Consider the following 21,206-nt stretch of genomic DNA (forward strand, 5'->3'; position numbering starts at 1 on the left):
CACCCCCATAGGCAGCCTCTATAGTGTAATGCATCCACATAGGCAGCCTCTATAGTATAATGCACCCCCATAGGCAGCCTCTATAGTGTAATGCATCCCCATAGGCAGCCTCTATAGTGTAATGCATCCCCATAGGCAGCCTCTATAGTGTAATGCATCCCCATAAGCAGCCTCTATAGTGTAATGCATCCCCATAGGCAGCCTCTATAGTGTAATGCTTCCCCATAGGCAGCCTCTATAGCGTAATGCATCCCCATAGGCAGCCTCTATAGTGTAATGCATCCCCATAGGCAGCCTCTATAGTGTAATGCATCCCCATAGGAAGACTATATAGTATAATGCACCCCCATAGGCAGCCTCTATAGTGTAATGCATCCCCATAGGCAGCCTCTATAGTGTAATGCATCCCCATAGGCAGCCTCTATAGTGTAATGCTTCCCCATAGGCAGACTCTATAGTGTAATGCTTCCCCATAGGCAGCCTCTATAGTGTAATGCTTCCCCATAGGCAGACTCTATAGTGTAATGCATCCCCATAGGCAGCCTCTATAGTGTAATGCTTCCCCATAGGCAGCCTCTATAGCGTAATGCATCCCCATAGGCAGCCTCTATAGTGTAATGCATCCCCATAGGCAGCCTCTATAGTGTAATGCATCCCCATAGGCAGCCTCTATAGTGTAATGCATCCCCATAGGCAGCCTCTATAGTGTATTGCATCCCCATAGGCAGCCTCTATAGTGTAATGCATCCCCATAGGCAGCCTCTATAGTGTAATGCATCCCCATAGGCAGCCTCTATAGTGTAATGCACCCCCATAGGAAGACTATATAGTATAATGCACCCCCATAGGCAGCCTCTATAGTGTAATGCATCCCCATAGGCAGCCTCTATAGTGTAATGCATCCCCATAGGCAGCCTCTATTGTGTAATGCTTCCCCATAGGCAGACTCTATAGTGTAATGCTTCCCCCTAGGCAGCCTCTATAGTGTAATGCTTCCCCATAGGCAGACTCTATAGTGTAATGCATCCCCATAGGCAGCCTCTATAGTGTAATGCTTCCCCATAGGCAGCCTCTATAGCGTAATGCATCCCCATAGGCAGCCTCTATAGTGTAATGCATCCCCATAGGCAGCCTCTATAGTGTAATGCACCCCCATAGGAAGACTATATAGTATAATGCAACCCCATAGGCAGCCTCTATAGTGTAATGCATCCCCATAGGCAGCCTCTATAGTGTAATGCATCCCCATAGGCAGCCTCTATAGTGTAATGCTTCCCCATAGGCAGACTCTATAGTGTAATGCATCCCCATAGGCAGCCTCTATAGTGTAATGCATCCCCATAGGCAGCCTCTATAGTGTAATGCATCCCCATAGGCAGCCTCTATAGTGTAATGCATCCCCATAGGCAGCCTCTATAGTGTAATGCTTCCCCATAGGCAGCCTCTATAGCGTAATGCATCCCCATAGGCAGCCTCTATAGTGTAATGCATCCCCATAGGCAGCCTCTATAGTGTAATGCACCCCCATAGGAAGACTATATAGTATAATGCACCCCCATAGGCAGCCTCTATAGTGTAATGCATCCCCATAGGCAGCCTCTATAGTGTAATGCATCCCCATAGGCAGCCTCTATAGTGTAATGCATCCCCATAGGCAGCCTCTACAGTGTAATGCATCCCCATAGGCAGCCTCTATAGTGTAATGCATCCCCATAGGCAGCCTCTATAGTGTAATGCTTCCCCATAGGCAGCCTCTATAGCGTAATGCATCCCCATAGGCAGCCTCAATAGTGTAATGCATCCCCATAGGCAGCCTCTATAGTGTAATGCACCCCCATAGGAAGACTATATAGTATAATGCACCCCCATAGGCAGCCTCTATAGTGTAATGCATCCCCATAGGCAGCCTCTATAGTGTAATGCATCCCCATAGGCAGCCTCTATAGTGTAATGCTTCCCCATAGGCAGACTCTATAGTGTAATGCATCCCCATAGGCAGCCTCTATAGTGTAATGCATCCCCATAGGCAGCCTCTATAGTGTAATGCATCCCCATAGGCAGCCTCTATAGTGTAATGCATCCCCATTGGCAGCCTCTATAGTGTAATGCTTCCCCATAGGCAGCCTCTATAGCGTAATGCATCCCCATAGGCAGCCTCTATAGTGTAATGCATCCCCATAGGCAGCCTCTATAGTGTAATGCACCCCCATAGGAAGACTATATAGTATAATGCACCCCCATAGGCAGCCTCTATAGTGTAATGCATCCCCATAGGCAGCCTCTATAGTGTAATGCATCCCCATAGGCAGACTCTATAGTGTAATGCATCCCCATAGGCAGCCTCTATAGTGTAATGCATCCCCATAGGCAGCCTCTATAGTGTAATGCATCCCCATAGGCAGCCTCTATAGCGTAATGCATCCACATAGGCAGCCTCTATAGTGTAATGCATCCCCATAGGCAGCCTCTATAGTGTAATGCACCCCCATAGGAAGACTATATAGTACAATGCACCCCCATAGGCAGCCTCTATAGTGTAATGCATCCCCATAGGCAGCCTCTATAGTGTAATGCATCCCCATAGGCAGCCTCTATAGTGTAATGCTTCCCCATAGGCAGACTCTATAGTGTAATGCATCCCCATAGGCAGCCTCTATAGTGTAATGCATCCCCATAGGCAGCCTCTATAGTGTAATGCATCCCCATAGGCAGCCTCTATAGTGTAATGCATCCCCATTGGCAGCCTCTATAGTGTAATGCTTCCCCATAGGCAGCCTCTATAGCGTAATGCATCCCCATAGGCAGCCTCTATAGTGTAATGCATCCCCATAGGCAGCCTCTATAGTGTAATGCACCCCCATAGGAAGACTATATAGTATAATGCACCCCCATAGGCAGCCTCTATAGTGTAATGCATCCCCATAGGCAGCCTCTATAGTGTAATGCATCCCCATAGGCAGCCTCTATAGTGTAATGCATCCCCATAGGCAGCCTCTATAGTGTAATGCATCCCCATAGGCAGCCTCTATAGTGTAATGCATCCCCATAGGCAGCCTCTATAGCGTAATGCATCCACATAGGCAGCCTCTATAGTGTAATGCATCCCCATAGGCAGCCTCTATAGTGTAATGCACCCCCATAGGAAGACTATATAGTACAATGCACCCCCATAGGCAGCCTCTATAGTGTAATGCATCCCCATAGGCAGCCTCTATAGTGTAATGCATCCCCATAGGCAGCCTCTATAGTGTAATGCTTCCCCATAGGCAGACTCTATAGTGTAATGCTTCCCAATCGCCTCTGCAAGGCATAAAAATGACCTCTCATTATACTCACCAAGGGCGCTCACCAAGGCATAGCTGGTCTTGACTTAAGATCGCCATTCTCCTTAACTGCATCATCTGGATGACACGTCCTTAGTCATCCACACAGTGTCACCCATTGTGCTCCTGTGCAGGCGCACTTTTCTCTGGGCTGCTGAAAGCAGAGCTAAGTACTGTAGTGCGTATGTGCTGGGAAAGGCTAAAGGGCGCTGATGACCTGGAAGTAAAGCCGGCGCATGCGCACTACAATACTGTGCTCTGACTTCAGTAGGGCAAAGATAAGTGCGCCTGCACAGGAGTGCGCTAGAGGACACTGAATGCATGATGTAGGACGCATCCTCCACACGAAGCAGGACAGCGATCACAAGAAGAGGGTAGGCACCGGATCAAGACTAGAGACGCCCAGACCGCGCCGTCTGTGAGTATAATAAAAGCTCTTTTTTGTGCCTTGCATAGAGGATTGGGGACATATAGAGAGCATTCTAGAACACTGTATGTGAGGGCGATGCTGGCCGGACCTTATATGGGGACAGCATGCTGAAAGGCTCCCTTTAATCTGTAAGACCTGTAGCCACCGCCTTTTAGCCACATTTAAAAAGCCATCCTGCAAGATTCCAGCCGCTCGCAAACTTAAGAAAATAATCATTCTCCTTCTCGTAAGCTAATCGGCAGCGTCCAGTCGGATGAGTGTCTATGGTCCCTGCTCAGCGCCTCCTCTGACCCCACAATTGCCATCCTCCTGCCTTTACTGACGTGGCTGACGCCTCCTATGTCATCCAGTCTGTTTTGCTGCGCAGCTCCTGTTCCCTCCTGTGCAGGTGCGAGAGCTGGACAGACAGTGGATGACACAGGAGACGTCAGCCATGTCAATCAAGGCAGGAGAGACGGTGAATCAGGCCCATAGTGAGCAACAAAAACCGCTGTGCACATGCTGCGGGAAATTCAGCGCGGAAGCACAGCGGTTTATTTTCCACAGCATGTCAATTCTTTGTGCGGATTCCACAGCGTTTTTACACCTATTCCATTATAGGAATCCGCAGTGTAAAAACTCAGAGCAAATCCACACTAAACCCGCAGGAAACCCACAGGTAAAACACAGGACGCTTTACCTGCGGATTCTGCAGAGTCCGTGCAGAAAAATCCACAATGGAATAAGCAACGTGTGCACATACCCTTAGTGTCTGTCCAGCTTGCAGGATAAACAAGACATAAAAGTTTAAAGGGGTTGTTCACTACTTTAAATTAACCCCCAATGTATCCCCCCCGGGGCCCCTAATGAATGTTGTAAATACCTCATGTTGCCTATACTGCCTGTGAGCGGTGTTATCGCTGGCCGCTCACAGGCAGCACCTAACCCAGCGCTGACGTCACAAGTGAGGCGTGACTCAGCGCTGGGTCCCCGCAGTGGCTGCTGGGTTGTGGGCGGGGTTACCCCCGGGGTCACACCCAGCATCCACTGCGCGCTTTCTCAATGAATGGGCGCTTGGTAGATGCTGGGTGTGACGCGGGGGGATATCCCTGCCCACAGCCTGGCAGACAGCGCGGAAGGAGGAAGATGGACCCCTGGCTGCTGCCAGCACTTGTCAGGACGTCAGCGGAAGCAAGAGCCGGCTGCAGCCAGGGGTCATGTGCTGCCTGTGAGCGGCCAGCGATAGCGACGCTCACAGGCTGTATAGGCAACATGAGGTATTTACAAAAATTCATTAGGGGCGCCAGGGGGATACATTGGGGGTTTAATTTAAAGTAGTGAACAAACCCTTTAAGAACCTTCATTGCTTTATATATCTGTATGTATATATTCGACCAACAGATTAGACATATCAAATAGTAAATGACATGTGCCAAGATACTCATCAGTCCTCATGCTGTGTCCAGTGTGTCCCTGGTCCTCGGTGCTGCTCCTAGCCTCCTTGGCTGTCAGGCTCCTTCCAGACAGAAGCAGAAGAGTGCAGACAGTGAGCTCAGCTCACAGTCAGAGGCAGAGCAAGCCCCGCTGCGTCCAGGCGTTTGGGGCTGATGACTTCTCTGCATCAGGGAGCTTTGAAGGAGAGCGCGCTCATCCTGGATTGGGTGAGTGACCTTCCTTCCCCCTCTCCTCCACAGACTGAAGAGCGGTCACATGACTCACTCCCTGCACTCTGATACATGTGAAGTACAAACGCCAGCCCTGACAGTAGCTCCAGGTGGGCCCGCTCTCAAACACAGTGTTACATCGCATCATCTTCTTCTCATTCAGTTCTCTACAATATCGGATCCTCTCAGGGAAGATCTTCTGCAAAAGAGAATATTCCTGATTTACCCATCAGGGATGGATATGGACAGAGACAAGATGGCGGAGAGGATGTTACACCTCACCCTAGAGATCCTCTTCCGTCTCACTGGAGAGGTGAGAGATTCTGATGACGTCACATTACATCATTCTTATCTATGGGAATAACAGATGGACAGAACTGGAGAGGTGAGGACTCTGGAAATGTCTGTAGTGAGATTTATTAATGTGTCTCTCCATAACCAGGATTACACAGTGGTGAAGAAGACCTCTAGTGATCGCTGTCAGGACCCTGTGTCTGAGGGATGGGGAAGACCCCTGATCCCAATCACAGGGCCTCCACCTCACCCCCTGATCCATGAGGACATCAATGACCAGAAGATCCTAGAACTCATCTACAAGATGATTGAGCTGCTGACTGGAGAGGTGACATTGCTGGGAATGCTGGGACATTATACAGTAACACTATGAAGGGATCGAGGGGATGACGGTATCATTGTATGTGTCAGGTTCCTATAAGGTGTCAGGATGTCGCTGTTTATCTCTCCATGGAGGAGTGGGAGTATTTAGAAGCACACAAAGATCTGTACAAGAACGTCATAATGGAGGTTCCCCAGCCCCTCACATCACCAGGTAATAGACAGGACTAAATACACACGGCCTATAATTATCTGTATGTAGAGAATGAATTCAGTCCCTGTATGTGTTTCCTCCAGATCTATCCAGTAAGAGGACAACACCAGAGAGATGTCCCCATCCTCTTCTTCCACAGGACTGTAACCCAGAAGATCCCAGGGCTCCTCAGGATCATCAGGTAGATGGAGAGAAGGTGTCAGGAGATCTCCCCTATGATGTGTAGACGGCTGTGAAGGTCTTGTGCTCAGTCTTGTTTTATCCACCAGTATTATATGTTTTATACTTGTGTAATGAGAGCGGTGGAGATGGCAGGATTAGAGCTGATCATAGATGGGACTTCTCCATCTGTCGGTGACTTTTACAATATTTGTTTCAGGGTGAAGATCTGACCCATATTAATACTACAGAGACATATGTGAGAGATGATGAGTGGTGTAAAGAGGAGATTCCCACGTATGACTACCCAGGTGAGTAGTAACCACTGAATGCAGAGAAGTCACAGATTCCTCTCAGTCACCGGCTGTGGATGCTTTATCGGTGGTGTAGTCCGGCCGTATTACCATGATCACCATTTTGCCTCTAGACCACAACATTCTCCTACACCTAAAACTGTTCAAATGACTTTGGGCATTGAAAGCCCTTTTCTATAGACCTTATGACATGGAGGATCCACCTACCCCTCTGGGATTAGAAGACACTGACCGTTACCTGCCCAGATCTGTAACTATAAAGCCAAATGACAGCGTACGTAGAATGTGCTGAAAAGTTAGAAAATCACTTGAAGAAAAATATTATGCTGGGCCTGTAAGAGAAAGCGGAGGGTAATGATGCTGTTGGCTTCCTAGATCCCTGAGATCTTATCGGATAAATCTTCTCTCCCTTCTGTGCTGCTGAATGTCTCATGGTCCCTACAAGACCAGGTCCAGTCTTTCGGGCCAAACTTCCCTTTTATGAGCGACAACAGTAAATGTGCAGTGAGGCCAAGTGTGAATTTCTGTACAATAACAGCAGAGTTTCCCTTTTTCCTGACTTTTCAATTTGTGTTAAAACTACCATATTTTTCGGACTATAAGACACACTTTTTTCCTTCAAAAATGTGGAGGAAAATGGGGGGTGTCTTATAGTCCAGATGTACCGGCTCTGGCTGAGGTGGGGGAACGGCATCGGCGGAGCAGCGGGTCACAGGAGGCTGGAGCAGGTGGCTGCGGCTAACTCCTGTTCTTGCTGCTAAAGAGAAATGAATATTCACTGCATTCCACGCCAATGGGCTTGGAGGGCAATGAATATTCATTTCTCTTTAATAATAGTATCTTGATATGACTGGCCCCCAACCCCGGTCCTGGTATGCATGGCCCCATCCTTATAATTGGCCCACACCACCATCCCCATCCCTATCCTGGTATGCATGGCCCCTTCAGAAAACATTAAAAACAAACCATTACACTTACCTACCCCGCGCTCCCTCGCAGCGTCCTGCTCCGGTGCCAGCAACTGCTATATGCTTGTAAGCAGTGCATGGCAGGAACGTCATGTGCTGCTCCCAAGCAGAGCACAGCTGCCAGGACTGTGCACGCAAAGGGCAGTGAGTATTCTTTGCTCTTCAGTAGCGCGCAGTGTCAGCCACCGGCTTCCTGCTGCTACCTGCGGTCACGTGTGTCGCTACTTAAGAGAAATGAATATTTGTGAATACTCACTGTTATCAGTGCTGCTTACAAGCATAAAGCAGTTGCTGGCACCGGAGCAGGATGCTGCAAGGGAGCGTCGGGTAGGTAAGTGTAATGGTTTGGTTTTTCTTATGTTTTCTGTTGGGGCCATGCATACCAGGATAGGAATGTGGATGGGGGCCACTTATAAGGATGGGGCCCTGCATACCAGGATGAGATGGGGCCCTGCATACCAGGACGAGATGGGGCCATGCATACCAGGACGAGATGGGGCCCTGAATACCAGGATAGGGATGGGACCATGCATACCAGGATAGAGATGAGACCATCCATACTAGGATGAGATAGGGACCCTGCATACCAGGGTAGGGATGGGGCCATGCATACCAGGATAAGGATGAGGTGGCCATGCATACCAGGATAGGGATGAGGGGGGGATGAGGCCACAATTTTAAGCGTGCCCTGAAAACGCAATTATTCAGACTGGCCTACCGCCTCAACACATTAACCTAATCTATCCCTATGTGGCACAGCCAAAAGTTTTTTACCATAACCAGGTTCCCCTCATCATGTTCCCACATGCTTTATGCATCCATTAGCCCTCTGTGTCTGTACTGTTACACACTTAACATTATGGCTGGTCCATACAATCAGGGCAATTGTTACCACCCACCTTTCGTGTCTCCCCTTTTTTTCCTCATAGATTGTAAGCTTGCGAGCAGGGCCCTCATTCCTCTTGGTATCTGTTATGATCTATGTGATTATTGTTATGCTGTAATGTCTATTGTCTGTACAAATCCCCTCTGAAATGTAAAGTGCTGTGGAATATGTCGGCGCTATAGAAATAAAATTTATCATTATTATTATTATTATTATTATTATGAGGGGGCCATGTGTATCAGAATGGGGAGGAGAGGGCCATGCATACCAGGGTAGGGATGAGGGGGCCATGTGTTTCAGAATGAGGATGAGGGGGCCATATATACCAGGATAGGGGATATTAAGTACAGAATTGACCACATTTTTTGGTTCAATTTTTTTTCCTTATTTCCTCTAAAACCTAGGTGCGTCTTATGGTCCAAAATATACAGTAATTTCAAGGAGGATTGTGATAATCTACAGGACAAACATTACACCTGTGCCATGATAGATCTCTAAGCTGTGCGTGGCTGAGGGCTGTAATATACAGTTATTCCCGCCTGCAGGAGATGTGTTGACTCCAGCCCTGGTTTCATAGATTTACTAAACGTCATGAATTCCATTATGTTTTCCATCCTAAGGAATTCAGATTACTGCACAATCTCTCCTGAAATGGGGAGAACAAATACGTTCTCTGCTCTTCTGCTCAGGATCCATAGTGGCTCCAATGGTCCACCATAAATGAGGGCAACTCCAGTTTAGTGTTCTCCTCTCGTACATACGTTGTTGTTGGGGATGTAACATATTTTTTTATTCTGTCTTTTTTTAACCTGTTCATTCTGTATGATGGTTTGATTGTGGTGGGATCGGCCTTCCTGCCTAATGTGAGTCAGTAACTCCCTGATGATCTTCAAAAAATCTCTCCATTGCCTCTTCCAAATGCCTAAGAGCTAAATTTAAAGTGCCCCTGTCAGCAGGATTGTGCTCAGTAACCTACAGACACTGTCAGGTCAGCACCGTTATACTGATTACAATGATACCTGGTGATGAAATCCGTCTTGTGGTTGTTGTTTAATCTGTATTTGTAGTTTTCAGTTAATGAGATTCTCGTGCTCTGGGGCGGGGCTGTGGGCGGGGCTTTATGTGGTGCTCTGATTACATATTCCTCTGTATTGGCTTATGACAGGTCGCTGATCCCTCACTGACCTGCCCCCATTATTACATAATGCATATAATAGTGTTGGTATTATTGGTGATAATGCCTATAATATTGTGGCTATTGTGAGGCTTAGAAAAAAATTACATCCAGCAAAATGTCACCGGTGATGGCGACGCCTGCACAGTAGCATCTATAAGTAAGAGACAGAGGCTACTGTGCAGGCGCCGCTGGTGACATTTTACTGGATGTAATTTTTTTCTAAGCCTCACAATAGCCACAATATTATAGGCATTATCACCAATAATATCAATGCTATTATATGCATTATGTAATAATGGGGGGCAGGTCAGTGAGGGATCAGCGACCTGTCATAACCCAGTACAGATAAATATGTAATCAGACCACATAAAGCCCCGCCCACAGGCCACAACAGCCCGGCCCCAGAGCACGAGAGTCTCACTAACGGAAAGCTACAAATAAAGATTTCATCGCCAGGTATCAAAGTAAGACACCTATCCATAACTAATCCTATAATTATATGATAAATAAAGATGCAGCCAGAATAAAGTCTTTTATTAGAAATAAAACAAAACGCAGGGCAAGTGGGAAGAGCCGGGCAAAGCACCCGCATTGGCGCCTCTAATAGATGTGCCTTTTCTGGGCAGCTGCAGGCTGTTATTTTTATGCTGGGGGGTCAATATCCATGGCCCTTTACAAGCCTGAGAATACCAGCCCCCAACTGTCAGCTTTAGCAAGGCTGGTTGTCAAAAATGGGGGGACTCCATGCCATGTATTTAAATTATTTCTTTATATAATTAAAAAAACAGTGTGAGGACCCCTCTATTCTTGATAACCAGCCTTGCTGAAGCTGACAGATGAGGGTTGCAGCCCCCAGTTGTGAGTTTTGCCAGACTGGTTATAGAAAATACAGGGGAACCCACACCGTTTTTTTCATTCATTTATTTAGTTATAACGCAGGCAGTGGGTGAGGAATACTCCAATCATCCGCTCCTGCTGTCACTGTTCTTGGCAGCAGCAGGTGTAGGTTGATGGGAGTAATAGTCCCAAACGCCCGCACCTACTATCATCATTCTCACTTTAATATAACTCTCATCATTCTCCCTGCCGGCAGAGCAGAGGAGAATGATGAGAGCGTCTTCAGCACCCGCCACCGGGGAACAGCGATTAATGTAGCGCTTCTTCCCTGACGGCCGTCCATGTGGTACGGATGCTGACATAGTTGTCACACGTGTGCCACAAGTATTACACACACGGACATCTCCGGTACCGGAAATATCAGGACGTGTGAAACCGGCCTTATACACAGTTCTCTTTAAATGACTAATATTTCTTCTTGAAACTCATCTGACAGAAAATATTGGAGCTTAGGATAGTATAGATTGTGACGTCACCGAGCCCCATACTCTAATTACACCAGAGAGGTTTCACCACTAGTTACTCATTTATTACTGATGGAGACTGTGGAGTTTGATCATTTCAGTAGTTCCTAATCAGGCCCCATTATTAATATCTGACGTGTGTCACTTTATGTGGTGGTAAGTTTGGAATTCTTCACAAAGGATAATAGAAAACAAATGGATCTTACAAATTATTTTCCAGCTTCGCACTATACTCTATATACGGTTGTACTCTACTGTCTGGGCACATGGCAGTGTTCAGAAGGGAAGGAGCGCCATTTAGCTATGTGAATGCAGATCTAGCTGGAATAGTTTGCAGACACAATGTATTGGGAGCACTGTTCGTGGTCACCTGGCAGCTGAAAAGATGTCCACCATGACCATGCTTTGCTCTATCTTCTCTGCTTTCCATATCCCAAGGATTGCCTTGCTCATCGCCCTTTAACACCATTACATGGAATCTGGACTTACACAGGGACCCCTAGGCTTGGACCATGGTGTTACCTGCTATTCTGTGGTATTAGATGGCAAGAAGAATGGTCAGGTAGCTGGGTCAGAACCAGAAGGACAGAATACAGAATCAGAAGACACAAGAGTAGTCAGTAAACGGGCCACGGTCACAGCAAGAAACAAATACACAAGCCGCAAGCTGAGCACAGAGGACTGAACCAGAGGAGAACAGCGCTGTATCTGGCAGATTCCGGCCATGTGCTTTGCGCTTTAGTAGGGTGTGGTACTTTCCAATTGGCTGAAGTAGGGAGCAGATTACTCCAGCTGGACAGCAGGAACAGATCCCAGATGAGATTGGACACACCATATGCAGAAGCCCTAATATAACTAAATGACAGAAAACCAGAATAGTCGAAATCCCCATAAAGTGATTCCATTTTATAAATTAATTCACTGAGGGTTATAATCCTTAGGAGGAGTGAATATTGTGACTCCACAGCCACTTTCCGGAAATTAACACACAGTGGATGTTGGAGAGTGAAGATTACACATTTGCCATTTTATTACCCAGCACATAGTGCCCAGATTGTGCTCCAGGAGACACCGCAAATTAAGTGGGTTCTTCTCACTATAATATTGCTAAATACAGGGATCCTAAATGTTGTTTGCGCACACTGCAAGACTCCGAAGTGAGAGCGGATTTTGCCGGATTGGTTTATGGAAACCTTGTTGCTTTTCAACAGCCTTTGAGCCACTAATAGTGCGGGAATCTCTGTTTTTCCATTGATAGATGATGGACCTGAGTGGGGACTTGTTTTTGTGAGATGAGAATTGGTATTATTTTCGCCTACATAACATTGATTGGTTTCTTTTTATTCGATATTTGGGAGGCAGAATGAACCAACAGTTGAACACCGCACACTACTGGTTCATCCAACAAGGTTTTCTATTAGACTGTGAACTGTCATTGTCTTGGTAAATAATTAAAGCTTTTACATAGCTTGCCATTTTTATGGACAGTTTAAGTAGAAATGCTCAAAAATATAAAACTCAAGGATATTTTATTAAAAAATAATAGTTTTTTTATCTCGCAGATGACTATAACAGGAGATCAGAGGGACAGCTGACATCTTCAACTTTTAAATCTGATGATCTTGAGATCCTACAAGATACAACTGAAGTGAATGCTATTACTCCAGATATACCATCATCCATTCACAGCAAAGATCTGTCATCTGATCCTATGAAACAGGTCCCATCTTCTGATTCATTACTGACTACTAAGGAAAATCAAAGTCACAAAAGAGGCAATAAAAACCAAACTGCTCCTAAAGCAAAGAAGTCATTTTCATGTTCAGAATGTGGGAAATGTTTTACATGGAAATCACATTTTGTTACTCACCAGAGAATTCACACAGGAGTGAAACCTTTTTACTGTTCAGAATGTGGGAAAAATTTTGCACAGAAATCACATTTTGTTAGACACCAGAGAATTCACACAGGGGAGAAGCCTTTTTACTGTTCAGAATGTGGGAAATATTTTGCACAGAAATCACATTTTGTTAGACACCAGAGAAATCACACGGGGGAAAAGCCTTTTTCCTGTTCAGAATGTGGGAAATGTTTTAACAATAAATCAGATTGTGTTAAGCACCAGAGAACTCACACAGGGCAGAAGCCATTTTCATGTTCAGAATGTGGGAAATGTTTTAACACGAAATCAGATTGTGTTAAGCACCAGAGAATCCACACAGGAGAGAAGCCTTTTTCATGTTCAGAATGTGGGAAATGTTTTGGACAGAAATCAAGTTTTCTTTCCCACAAGAGAACTCACACAGGGGAGAAGCCTTTTTCATGTTCAGAATGTGGGAAATGTTTTAGGAATAAATCAGATTGTGTCATGCACCAGAGAACTCACACAGGGGAGAAGCCTTTTTCATGTTTAGAATGTGGGAAATGTTTTAGGAATAAATCAGATTGTGTTATGCACCAGAGAATTCACACAGGAGAGAAGCCTTTTTCATGTTCAGAATGTGGGAAATGTTTTAACAATAAATCAGATTGTGTTAAGCACCAGAGAATCCACACAGGGGAGAAACCTTTTTCATGTTCAGAATGTGGGAAATGTTTTAACACTAAATCAAATTGTGTTAAGCACCAGAGAACTCACACAGGAGAGAAGCCTTTTTCATGTTTAAAATGTGGGAAATATTTTGCACAGAAATCACATTTTCTTACCCACCAGAGAACTCACACAGGGGAGAAGCCTTCTTCCAGTTCAGAATGTGGGAAATATTTTAACCAGAAAGCGCATCTTGAACGCCATCAGAGCAGTCACACAGAGGAGAAGCCATTTTCATTTTCTTAATGTGGGAAATATTTTACTTGGAAATCAACTGTTAATAAACATCAGAGATGTCACACAGGGGAGAAGCCTTTTTTATGTTCATAGTGTTGGAATAGTTTTAACCAAAATTCCACCTTCTTAAATGGGTTGTCTCTTGTCATTCCTCATGTTTGCTGACGAAAGGAAAAAACTAAACCTTATTAATTGCAAATGTAAAACTATACCCATAATTCACCCCCTGAAGGTTAGTTGGAAAGTGACTAATAGAAAAAACATGTACCCCACGTCTCAGTATATAGGGTGAGGTGATGTTTACACACTCACTCTCCAAGCCTCTCATTTCTACGGGTTTCATCGTCCTCACCAAAGGCGACTCATCAGGAGACTATTTAACATTGACCTATATTCAAGCGAGACTAAACGAAAAAAGAAAAAAACTAAAATCATGTATCATGTTATTCGAAACAGTCAGAAAACTAGCCCCATATTGGCAGATCCCACACCTCAAACTATATACTTCTGAAGTTTATAAGCCGCTCCAGTGTCAGGAATAGATGGTATGAATTTGAATTTACCAAATGGCTGCAATGAAACAAAGAGTGAAAAATTTAAAGGGGTCTGAATACTTTCCATATCCACTGTATCAGTAAAAATAACTCCTCTTTATTAGGTTAAGTATAAAAGAATTGCACCATTTTCTGATACCCGTCACGTCTCCATTTTTTATGATCTCGGGTTGGGTGAAGACTTATTTTTTGTGTGCCGAGCTGATGATTTTAATGAATACCATTTTGGTGCAGATAGGATCTTTTGGTCATCCTTTATTGCATTTCAATGCAATGTTGTAGCGACCAAAAAAAAGTAATTCTGGCGTTTTGACCTTTTTTCTCGTTACGCCATTTAGCGATCGAGTTAATTATTTTTTATATTGATAGATCAGGCGATTCTGAACGCCGCTATAACAAATAAGTGTATGTTTGATTTTTTATTTTATTTTGAAAGGGGCGAAAGGGGATAATTTGTACTTTTATTATTTTTTATATTTTTAAAAACATTTCTTTTTTTACTTTTGGCATTGTGAAGTCATACAGCATTGTATCTTAATTAACCTGATGACTATTTTTTAGCAAACGAAGAATAATAGAATGTTATCTGTATGTTGGCTTTAAATTTAAGTGTTGATTTCTGGTTGGTCAAGAAAATAGACTTTTGTTTGTGTAAGCCTGGAATATTGACTTTTATTGTGCGCTTATCCTTGATCACTGGTGATGTTTGCTGATATGCTAATTATGCATTGTGTTATGGAGCCAGTTTGTTGACTTCTAAAGCAGAGAGGGAAAAACTATGCAAATAGTTTAAATAATCAAGTAATGCTATAATAATCTCACCTCCATTCTTACCCTTTATGTAAATACTGAATGAGGGACACTTGTTAAGTCTAAAAATAGGTTACATGCCTCTGTATAAAGAGACTGAGAGAGAGAAATAGCCAGAGAGATTCTGCCAAGACATCTATTCATCCTAAGGACAAGAGACAGGACAGCAGCCACAACATCATCACAAGGGACATGGATCTATCATTCTATAGGAAACAACCTAGGGGTTTTCAGTCTCGGTTGGAAGAATACTGATCTGCTCCATTGACCATCACTGAACCATGGATACGTTTGCAGATGCCAGATTGTGATCTTTGGATCAACCGGCCTTGTACCTTGTATGGACTCAATGGACTGTCATCTTCCTACACTTGTTGTTACCTCCTCTCTGTGTGCATGCCACAGGTGGAGTATCCGACCCTGGAATATGAAGCCAAGTTATGATCCTCGGTTCAGCTGGCCTTGTATGGACTGTCATCTTCCTACGCTTGTCGTTACCTCCTCTCTGTGTGCGTGCCACAAATGGGGTAGTGACCCTGGAAGATCTGAAGTCACAGAAGCTATTTTCCTGGCGGGTCCATGGAAGGGTGAGACTCTGTAATGTGCCCCATCTTGGGTATTTTTCTGAAACTGTTCTTTGTGTTATCTGCCTGTTTTGTGGTACAATAAAGCATTGCCACACTGTTTTACCCTCACCCTGTGTTGTCTGAGTAGCATTTTGCCCATGCTAATAGGAGAGCTGGAGTTCGGCAGGATGATCCCTAGTTCATGTGGTTTTGGCTAGCGGGCAGTGCTCATAGCATTCCGGCAGTGACAAGCATAGAGGTCTGCTGGAAACCTCTGGTTGTCATGCCAACCCATCCGTGACCTATGATAATGTGACGGGGTCACCGATGGGCGGATTTCCGGCGCGCTTGCTGGAAGTGCGCATTAAATGCTGCTGTCAGAGGCTGTTAGGGGCAAATGGCAACTGTTCAAGACAGCTGACGTACCGGAAAAGATGTAAGCTCACTGCCGGAGCCCACATCAAAGAGAGGAAGTACATTTACGCCTGATGTCGGAAAGGGGTTAAAGGGGATTGTCTTTACAGAGAAAGAAGTGGTAATCAATCATGTATACAACTTATAATGTTAAATAGTATAGAGTTAAGACAAGAAAATATAGTTTGTGTAAACCATGTGTAGATATACAAATTCACCCAAATGTCAAATGTAGAAACACAACAAGAAAACACAAAAAGACAAATTTGCAAAAATACTCTGCAGTAAAAAATATGACAGTAATCAGCAAGTGTTGGATAACAAATACAGGGTATTTAGTCAATACATTTTTTGCAAAAAGTGTATAGCAAGCTGCTCCACCACGTCACGGTAACCCTTCATGGAGCAGTACCTATCTAATGTATTTAAAACCTGAACATGTTAACAGTGTCTAAATGAACAGGATACAGACAGGCACCCCCCAGTATGGGCTCGTGGTGCAAGGCAGCTCATTTATGTGCATGTCACACAAGAGAGGGGTGGGGTCTCCCAAATCATGCTAAGCAAGGAGAAAACAGATTAAAAACATATGTGACATGCACAAGTGTCAACAAGTCGGTCAGACAGTGTTCACGCCACCCACTGGCTGAAACACAACAAGAAAATACAAAATGACAAATTTGCAAAAATACTCTGCAGTAAAAAATATGACAGTAATCAACAAGTGCTGGATAACAAATACAGGGTATTTAGTCGATACATTTTTTGCAAAAAGTGTATAGCAAGCTGCTCCACCACGTCATGGTAACCCTTCACGGAGCAGTCCCTATCTAATGTATTTAAAACCTGAACATGTTAACAGTGTCTAAATGAACAGGATACAGACAGGCGCCCCCCAGTATGGGCTCATGGTGCAAGGCAGCTCATTTATGTGCATGTCACACGAGAGGGGTGGGGTCTTCCAAACCATGCTAAGCAAGGAAGAAACGAATAGAAAACAAACCAGGGGAAGAGTCTTGAGGAGATCATTTGCATATTCCCAGTGCCTTCTGGGATAAGTGAAGAGTCTCCGCGAGCTCAACGATCACTGGGTTTTGGCCGTTGCAGCTGAAAAGAGGAAATCGGAGAAACCAGGGGAAGAGTCTTGAGGAGATCATTTGCATATTCCCAGTGCCTTCTGGGATAAGTGAAGAGTCTCCGCGAGCTCAACGATCACTGGGTTTTGGCCGTTGCAGCTGAAAAGAGGAAATCGGAGAAACCAGGGGAAGAGTCTTGAGGAGATCATTTGCATATTCCCAGTGCCTTCTGGGATAAGTGAAGAGTCTCCGCGAGCTCAACGATCACTGGGTTTTGGCCGTTGCAGCTGAAAAGAGGAAATCAGAGAAACCAGGGGAAGAGTCTTGAGGAGATCATTTGCATATTTTGGCTCATCTTTCATCTTTTTAAGAAATCTCAAGATGGAACAGGCCAGGAGCCATTTGGTGAGCTGCATTTCTTGCTACATGTTCACAGATTTACCAGTGGAAAAGCCAAACTTCACATGCCACAAATGCAAGCTTGTGACCCTGTTGGAGGAAAAGTTGCAAAATCTCGAAGAGAGGTTAGCTACGTTGAAGATCATTAAGGAAGGTGAAGAGTTCTTGGACAGAGCAGAATTATCTCTTCATGTTACAGAAAGAGAAGAAATTCAAAGTGCACCTGAAGAAACAGAGGAATGGAGACATGTGACCCAGAGAAGCAGGAGGATCAGGAGGCAGTCAGCACCCATACTGCTCAGAAACCAGTACCAGGCTCTCACGCAGGAAAACGATGAAGAAATACATCAGGATAAGACTTTGCCAACAAACAGCAACCTTGTACGCCTTCAGAGTCCTCCTGGATGGAGAAAGAAAAATGTTGTGAAGAAGAAACGGAGAGTGGTGGTCATGGGGGATTCCCTGTTGAGAGGAACAGAGGCCGCTATCTGCAGACCGGATATAACTTCAAGAGAAATGTGCTGTCTTCCAGGTGCAAAAATTAAAGATGTGTCTGACAGGATATCAGGACTCTTCAGACCTACAGATGACTACCCATTCCTGCTACTACATGTGGGGACAAATGACACCGCAAGAAACGACCTGGAAACCATCTGCAGAGACTTTGAAGACTTAGGCAAGAAAGTGAAAGAACTGGGAGCGCAGGTGGTCTTCTCTTCCATCCTCCCAGTGGATGGCCATGGAACAAGGAGGTGGAATAAGATTCTGCAGGTGAACAACTGGCTACATCGATGGTGCCGTCAGCAACGATTTGGATTTCTGGATCACGGAGTGAACTACTTATACGATGGACTACTTGCTAGAGATGGGGTGCACCTTACGAAGACTGGAAAGCAGGTATTTGGAAGTCGCCTTGCTACACTTGTAAGGAGAGCTTTAAACTAGAACAACATGGGAAGGGAAGCAAAAGACCAGAAAAAGCCATACACCTGACAAATGCTACTGAGAACTCTGCTATTAGAAGTGGAAAGGAAGAACAAAGACGAAAGAATCTAATTAAAAAAAATATTGGAGAAAGAGAAATCAATCACAAACTAAAATGTTTCTATACTAATGCACAAAGCATGGGCAACAAACAAGGAGAATTGGAACTACTAACACAGGAAAAGAAATATGATGTCATTGGAATCACTGAAACTTGGTGGGACAATACACATGATTGGAATACAAGACTAGAAGGATACAACTTATTTGCAAGAAACAGACTTGATAAACGAGGAGGAGGTGTCGCATTGTATGCTAGAAATGCGTATATCTGCACAGAGATTGAAGCTTCAGAGACTGGGAGTTCTGTGGAAACTGTTTGGGTAAGAATACAAGGACAGAACAATGGAAAGGACACCATTGTAGGCATTTACTACAGGCCGCCTGTGCAAGCTGAAGATATGGATGAACTCTTTATGCATCAAATGGCCAAGTTCTCCAAAAAATTTGACATAGTTGTCATGGGAGATTTCAACTATCCAGACATTTGTTGGGAATCTCTCTCAGGCAAAACTAACAGGTCAAGGAAATTCTTATCCTCTCTTGCTGACAACTTTATCTTCCAAAAGGTAAAGGAGAAAACAAGGGGAACTGCTACCTTGGATCTAATCCTTATAAACAGGGAGGAAATGGTTGAGGAGGTAAAAGTGGCTGGGACCCTAGGAGGTAGCGACCATGCTATTTTAGAATTTTGGATAACTAGAGGCGGAAGACCTGTGAAGACTCAGACGTCAAGGTTAGATTTCAGAAAGGCAGATTTTAAGGGATTCAGAAAGAGAATTGGAGGGATCCAATGGCTGGATATCCTTAAAGACAAAAATGTCCAGGAAGGATGGGAAATCTTGAAAAATGAAATTCTCAAAGCACAGTTGTTAACAATTCCGAAAAGAGGGAAGAATAGGAAGCATTTAAGGAAACCAGGATGGATGAACACAGAACTTAAGCACATGCTAAAAAGGAAGCAAAAAATGTTTATAAAATGGAAAGAAGGAGGCATATCTAAAGAAGAATATAATGCTGTCTGCAGAACCTGCAAGGCACAAATCAGATTATCTAAAGCTGAAAATGAATTGAGGCTTGCAAGAGATGTCAAAAGCAATAATAAAGGATTTTGGGGATATGTCAAAAGTAAAAGAAAAGTCAAAGATGCTATAGGATTTTTACAGGATGAAAATGATGAAATGGTAAGACAGGATGTTGAGAAGGCTGAATTTTTAAATTCCTATTTTGCATCTGTTTTCTGTCAGAAAGGAAATGTAACATCAACTGTTATTCACTGTCCTATTAAGGGAATAGAAGAATCCAGGATATCTATAAACAGAAAGATAGTGAGGAAACACTTAGCTAACCTAAATGTATTCAAGTCTCCAGGTCCAGATGAATTACACCCCAGAGTACTGAAGGAGATAGCAGAAGAAATTTTTGAACCCCTCTCCATAATCTTTGAAAATTCTTGGAGAACAGGAGAAGTGCCAGAAGACTGGAGAAGAGCAAATGTTGTTCCTATCTTCAAAAAGGGGAAGAAGGTGGACCCAGGCAACTATAAGCCGGTGAGTCTGACTTCTATACCAGGAAAGATCTTTGAACAAATTATTAAACAACATGTATGTCAATACCTGGATAAGAATGAAGTGATTAAACAGAGTCAGCATGGGTTTGTAACTAATAAGTCATGTCAGACTAACTTAATTTCCTTCTATGATGGTATTACTGATTGGGTGGATCAAGGAAATGCTGTAGATATAGTATATCTTGACTTCAGCAAAGCATTTGACAAAGTCTCTCATACAATCCTTATTGAAAAAATGACTAAGTATGGAATGGACAAGGCAACTGTTAGGTGGATTCATAACTGGCTTAGTGATCGGACCCAAAGAGTGGTCATAAATGGCTGCACATCCAGTTGGAAGAATGTCTCAAGTGGGGTACCACAGGGCTCTGCCCTGGGCCCTGTATTGTTCAACATCTTTATCAACGATTTAGATGAAGGAATTGAGGGTAAACTGATTAAATTTGCTGATGACACAAAGCTAGGAGGGATAGCTAATACTAGAGAAGAGAGAGAGAGGATTCAAAAAGATTTAAATAAACTGGAGAAGTGGGCAGCAACTAACAGAATGGTTTTTAACAGGGAGAAATGCAAAGTACTACATCTGGGCAATAAAAATGAAAAAAGCATATATAGAATGGGAGGAATAGGGCTAAGTGACAGCACATGTGAAAAAGACTTGGGTATACTAATAGATCACAGACTGAATATGAGTCAACAGTGTGATGCAGCAGCAAAAAAGGCAAATGCAATTCTAGGATGTATTAACAGAAGCATACAGTCTAGATCACGTGAAGTAATTATTTCCCTCTACTCCTCTTTGGTCAGACCTCATCTGGAATATTGTGTCCAATTTTGGGCACCACATTTTAAAAAA

General features: G+C 44.1%; 1 protein-coding gene and 1 pseudogene across 1 annotated transcript in view; one reads left to right on the forward strand and one right to left on the reverse strand.

Moving 5' to 3' along the window:
* LOC141077963 (uncharacterized) overlaps positions 1 to 21,206 on the reverse strand; it is a 137,087-nt gene that overhangs the window by 74,751 nt on the left and 41,130 nt on the right. The window lies entirely within an intron of this gene.
* Positions 6,889 to 14,010, forward strand: LOC141077956 (uncharacterized; annotated as a pseudogene).

The sequence above is a fragment of the Dendrobates tinctorius genome, unplaced genomic scaffold (genome assembly GCF_039654945.1).
Source record: "Dendrobates tinctorius isolate UK_male_01 unplaced genomic scaffold, ASM3965494v1 ptg000485l, whole genome shotgun sequence".
NCBI classification, from domain to species: domain Eukaryota; kingdom Metazoa; phylum Chordata; class Amphibia; order Anura; family Dendrobatidae; genus Dendrobates; species Dendrobates tinctorius.